Source organism: Meriones unguiculatus, chromosome 11 (assembly GCF_030254825.1).
Source record: "Meriones unguiculatus strain TT.TT164.6M chromosome 11, Bangor_MerUng_6.1, whole genome shotgun sequence".
NCBI lineage: Eukaryota > Metazoa > Chordata > Mammalia > Rodentia > Muridae > Meriones > Meriones unguiculatus.
Genome location: NC_083359.1, coordinates 9,808,004 through 9,814,003, shown reverse-complemented (window position 1 = coordinate 9,814,003; position 6,000 = coordinate 9,808,004).

Genomic DNA, 6,000 nt, shown 5'->3' with positions numbered 1-6,000 from the left:
ATGACATAAAGGACAGGAACACAGCGGTTAAATGACTCCTAATAACATATTGCTACACCCACAGATCTGTGCCTTATCCAGCCCTCAGCATAGAAGCTGCTTCTTGCGGTGGCTGGGAAGAGACCTGTAACTAGGCGGGCTGCGGGGAGCGGCGGGTTCTGAATCACTCAGTCCTAAATGGGAGGTCTTCTCAAACCGCCCCCAAGGTACAGGGAGTAGGTGACCAAGGAGACAGTGTCATCCAGGATACACTAGGACAGATGCACAACACATAGGAACTCACAGAGCACTCTTACACAGGAAATGAAGGAGGAAGGGGCCAAGGCTCCGAGGGGAGGGAAAGGGTCACTGCTCCAGACCAGCAGATTGCTAGAATCCAGCAGTGGGCCTTTGTGTGAACAAAGGTTTTACAGGGTGGTGTGATTAAAACATAAAAGAGAGGGAGATAAAATGATTCACATTCCTTGTCCTAAACACAGGTTTTATACTACTTGGCAGACAAGTAATTTTTCCCATAGGGATGAAAGATAGAGATCATCTTGGCCACGATGTAGGCTGCTTGCTAGCCTGGTTTGGGTCATGGCACACCCGTTTTGCAAAAAAGAAAAAAAAAAAAAAAAAAAAAGAAAAGAAATGCCTCGTCAGGTTGATTTTGCTTTGTTTGGGTGTTTCTCTGTGTGACATCAAGAACATTCTTTTCCAACAATGAGATGGGAGAGCGCTGTGAGGGACATTCTATCATACCAGTGGAGGCACGCCCGAGCCAGGAGATGGGAGAGCAGTGTGGAAACATTAAAATCGGCTTAGGGTGGCTAGGTGGCTGTGGGCTAAGACTCTTGCCACCAAGCTTGATGCTAAGTTTGGACTCAGCCACCCACGTGGTAGAGTGAGAACGGACTCCTTCAAGTGGGCCTCTGATCTCCACACATGTAGCATGGTGCAGGCACACGCATGCACCACACACACACACACACACTCTAAGTAAAATGTAATTTAAAGGTAAGAATGCTAGTGTGAAAGAGCTGCTGTAGCAGGAAGCTGGAGAGGGAGCTTTTGGGGAGAGTGAGCCAGCCAGAGAGAGAGATGCTGATAGAGAGAGCCTGATAAACAGAAGTTCCACCATTGGTGGGGAGCCTGGTCATAGCTCAGGACCAGTTTTGGAGTGGGCAGTGAGTAGAAGAGCTAATGAAGCACATTTGTTGACAAATTCCTCTTACATTCCTAGGAGGTGATAGGGACCAGAGCAGCAGCAGGCTTTGTGTCTCAAGGGACAGATCAGACAGGGGTGGATGGGAGGCCTTTCTGGTCTTAAAGCAACAGGACTATGAACCACTGACTAGCAGTGCCCTTGACCTCCTGAGGTCTCTGTATTGCTGTCCCCACCCCTTCCCCTTCTCAAGTGTCACCGTATTCTTCAGGGTACAGTTTAAGACTCACCTGGGAAGCCTGCCTTCTTCCTGCTGATGGAAGTCCCCAACAGCCCTGGGGCAGCCTCTGTGGCCAGTCTCCTCACCCTGTGCCCACTGCTCTCCTGGCAGCCCCTAATTGCCCTGCCCAGTTCCCGCCTTCTTTCCCTTGTGACCCAGGGCCCCGTCGTCATTGCCTTTTTCTGAGTCCATTTCTGCTCCTGTGAGTGGCAAATATTTGTCCCACAACTGTTTCCCCAGTGACTGCTATGAGCTGGAGAGCGGCTGGAGCTCCTTAGTCCCCAGCCTGCCTAATAGCTGACTCAAATGCTACAGGCCACAAACAAATGCATAGCACCAGGTGGTGGTCCTGGGTAAGTGCTCGGGAGTGATGGGTTGCAGAAGGTCTCTGGAGAGGTGGGGACATCTCGTACCACGCTGTCCAGGGCTGCCTCTGTCCCCTGTGAGACTTGGTTCCCTTGAGGCTTTCCTCCTTCCTCTCTCTGGCTTCGGAGGTCTGGCGTCCCCAGCTCTCTCCGGCTTCTTGCCTGTCCACACTAACTCTGGAGTGGCTTCAGCCAGTCTTGAGGCTCCCAGAAGAATTGCTGGGATTCCTTCCACATCATCCGCAGACCTCTTGTGCCGCATTCCACTCCGGCCGTCGCCGCCGTTCTGGAAACACGCTCCCTATACTTCCCACCCTTGCTCAGCAGGCCTATCACCCAGACTCCACCAGCCAATCACTATTGCTTTTGCTGGGTATTAAAAAAACAAAACAACGAACAAACAAACAAACAAAGGAAAAATCGCTTTTCCTCAGGGTCTGAAACGTCCCCATCTGCGCAGCTGTGGTAGGCAGCTGCAGAAAGGGGCCCGAAACCTGCCACTTGCAGCCGCTTCCACCTTCACTCTGCCCCTTCCCATCTCTGCTGCTGGAGGAGGGTGGCAGGAACCTAGCTGCGATCCCTAGCCCTGCTCAGGAGAAGGTCCCTACCTGCAGCCACAGCTACCTGCAGCCATGTTAGAGGCTCATCCGGGCACACACACACACACACACACCCTGACTGAAGCTTCTGGAAGGTACAAGTCCTTTTTTGCTGCTTTTCTGAGAAAAGGCCTTGATCTGTAGCCCATGCTTAGTCCCCTGCCTCAGCTTCCCTTGGTGCTGGCTTTACAGGCCCAAGGCACCACCCTTGGCAAAAAGACCCTGCTTTAAGCAAAAGAACACAACCTGAAGAACACAAAACGAGACAAACTGCCAAGAGGGTGAGGTCAGAGTGGAACCCTGGGGGGAAGACAGTCTAAGCCACCGCTGTGGAAATGGTTTCTAGGCACCAGCAGCCAGGCTCCTGTTGTCCAGCACTCCTGCAGCCCAAAGGCCCAGAGGAGGGTCACCAGTTCTAGGACAGCCTGGGCTTTGTAGTCAGAACCTGCTCCCAACCTCCCCCCCCCCAAAAAAAAGCACTTGCAGGTATTCAGGATGTGCTACAAAAATAAAATAAAGTTGAAAAAAAAATTTGCTTCTCTTATGTAACCACTTGGCAAACAGCTTGGCAGTGGTGAGGGAAATCCACTTTTTAGGGCCTCACAGCCAGCCCACAGGAGTGTGTGGGCGTGGGCATCAAGTGATTTGCTAGAACGTTCCCCACTGTTGGTAATAGCTCCAAAGTGGCACATGATTCAGAAAATGATGTCCCAGAGAAGAGCTGAGAAGCAGAGCCTCTGACCTGTCCCCCGTCTCCCACCTCCTCCTGGCTGTGAATCCTGCCGATGGATGTTGAGTCATTTGGCCTCGGCTTCAGTTTCTTCTGGTGGAAAGTGGGCTTAATGATTCTCCAGCATGTGCTGGTGAGGAAATGAGTTACCACGCCTGAAACATGAGTCTAGAAAGTGCTCGGTGAGCCTGAGCCTTGACTGCTGCTTCTAGGTCACATCCTTTGGTCAAACAGACAGAAGGTCTGTTCTTCTCAAACAGACCCTGAGACAGGAATCTGGGTGCAAGGGCTCTCTTTGGGAAGCAAACCTTAGGAAGCCAGTGGAGAACCAGGGAAGCAAGGCAGGCGGGGGGGGGGGGGGGGAAGGGCACTGAACACTGGGGCGGGACTGGTCTCTGCTAGCCTGGCCTTGGAGCACACTGAGGTCAGCGCTCAGGCCCGTCCCTAGCTTCAGAAGAGTGAGGGAGCAGCCCGAGTCTCTGCTTTTACCTGGGCTGAGTACTCAGAGCAGCCAGAAGAAACTGTGTGCTGAATGGTACAAAGCAAGACCGGCGCTCAGTTACGTCAGAAAACAGCAAATAGTTCGTTGTTGTTGTTCAGCGAGTAGGAACATTCCAGAAATTTGGCACCTACTTACATTAAAGAACTATTCATTGTTAGTGTAAGTTTAACTGGGTTCCTATGCTTTGGAGGCGGGCGTTTGCTAGCTGCTGGCTGGAAGCTCAGCCGGGGCTGTGACCTGGAACCCGGGTTGCCAGTCCCCACCACATGGGTGTTTCTGCCTTGCATCTTGGACGTGCTCCCAATGTGGCATCTCTTTCCAGAAGCTGCTGGTTCTCTTGAGGTTTCTGTTTGTGGCTGTTTTGTTATTGTTTTTCGAGAGGCTTTCCTGTATCCCAGGCTGGTCTCGCTGTTTCTGTGTGGTCCAGGATGAAATCCTGACCCACTCCCTTTCCTCTACCGACATGTCTGGCTCTCTTGAGGCTTTTACAGGTTCCTACTACTCCAAACAGCCACAAGTACGGCCAGCTGGGATTCTAGGGAGGTATAATCAGTTTCACCTCCTGTGGAACCTGGAATGTCTCCCTAATGCCCACGTGTGGACTGTTCCCCACACTATGGTGCTATTGGGAGGTTTAGAACCTTTAGGAAATGGGCCCGTTAGAAGAAAGTTAGGTCATCAGGGCACTCTGTTTTTTTGTTTGTTTGTTTGTTTGTTTGTTTTGTTTTGTTTTGAGACAGGGTTTCTCAGCTGTCCTGGAACCCGCTCTGAAGACCAAACTGGCCCTAAACTCAGAGATCCACCTGCCTCTGCCTCCTGGGTGCTGGGATTAAAGGAGTGCGCCAGCACCACCTGGCTGGGGGCACACTCTTTTTTTTTTTTTTTTGTTTTTTTGTTTTTTTTTTTTTTTTTAAAGATTTATTTATTTATTATGTATACAATGTCCTGCCTACATGTATACCTGCACACCAGAAGAGGGCACCATATGTCATTATAGGTGGTTGTGAGCTACCATGTGGTTGCTGGGAATTGAACTCAGGACCTCTGGAAGAGCAGCCGGTGCTCTTAACCTCTGAGCCATCTCTCCAGCCCGGGGGCGCACTCTTGAAGGGAACATTGGAACCCCAGCCCGGCTCCGTGGGCGCTTCCCAACCACCGGGAGATGAAGCGTTTTCTCCAGCAGACCTCTGGCTGTGGCCTACTCCCCTACCACAGGCCCTCTGAGACTCTGAGTCTTAATTACCCTTTCCCCATTCTCCGTTGACTTTCTCAGGTTATCTTGTGTCAGTGATCAGAAGCTAACACACTTATTAACGCAGAACGGCGTTTCACGTGTGTGTGCATAGGGGAAGGGGATACTGGTGCTGGCTAGCTTGGGAGTGGCTACACGGCTACACGGCAATGAGAGGGCAGTCCCCCCTTTTTTTGAGGGGTCACTGGGGAACTAGGGATGAAGCCAAGGGCCCCATGTATACAAAGCATCTGCTCCGCCACTCCGCACATGCCAGACTGGCAACTCCTCGATGCTCCTTCAGCCTGACAGTCACACCATGGTGTAAGGACAACTAGAATTCTTCCTCAGACACTAGCCACATGGTCCCCTACAGACTGTGTCCCCTTGTGTGAACTGTCAAATTATTGGACTGGATTGAGAGACTCATTATGTAGCCTTGGCTGGCTTTGAGCTTCCATCAGCCTTCCTACCATGGGCGATGAGGTTACCAGTGTCTGAGTGTGATTCAGTGCTGGGCTAAATTCTATTTAATTAGCAACTTCTGAACACGCACAGAAGTATAAAGTATGAGTCCCTACCACACAGCCACTAACATGTTTCACGCTTTGTTTTTGTTGTGCCTTTTTTTTTTTTTTTTTTTTTGGCAAGGTCTCATTTGCTGGCCTGTAGAGATAACTATGTGGAACAGGCTGGTCTAGAGCTCAGAAAGAGCTGCCTCTATTTTTCCCAGTGCTGGACTTAACCTACTTTTCAATGTTAAAACAAAACAAAGAAAAGAAAAGAAAAGAAAAGAAAAAAAACTATTGTAAAAGTAAGGGTAATGTGTGAAATTTTGTTTCATTTCTGTGTCTCTTGTTTTTGTTTGAAACAGGATCTCTCGCTCTCACTAGGGAGCCATGGCTCATCTTTATGAGCATTTGAATTAGAATTTAAATTCTGAAAAACTGCCATGTTCGGTTGGGGTGCAGTTCAGTGGCAGAGGCTTCACAGTCCCCACCCCTCTGCCCATCGCGTTTAGGAAGAGAGCAGGCCTCCCTTGGCTTTGCTGCCAGGCTCTTCCAGCGTTTGGCATCGTTCGCGGCTGGCAGCGCTAGTTTGTATTGCTACCTCAGTGAACTGACCCACCAGGGCCTTTTAAAATAG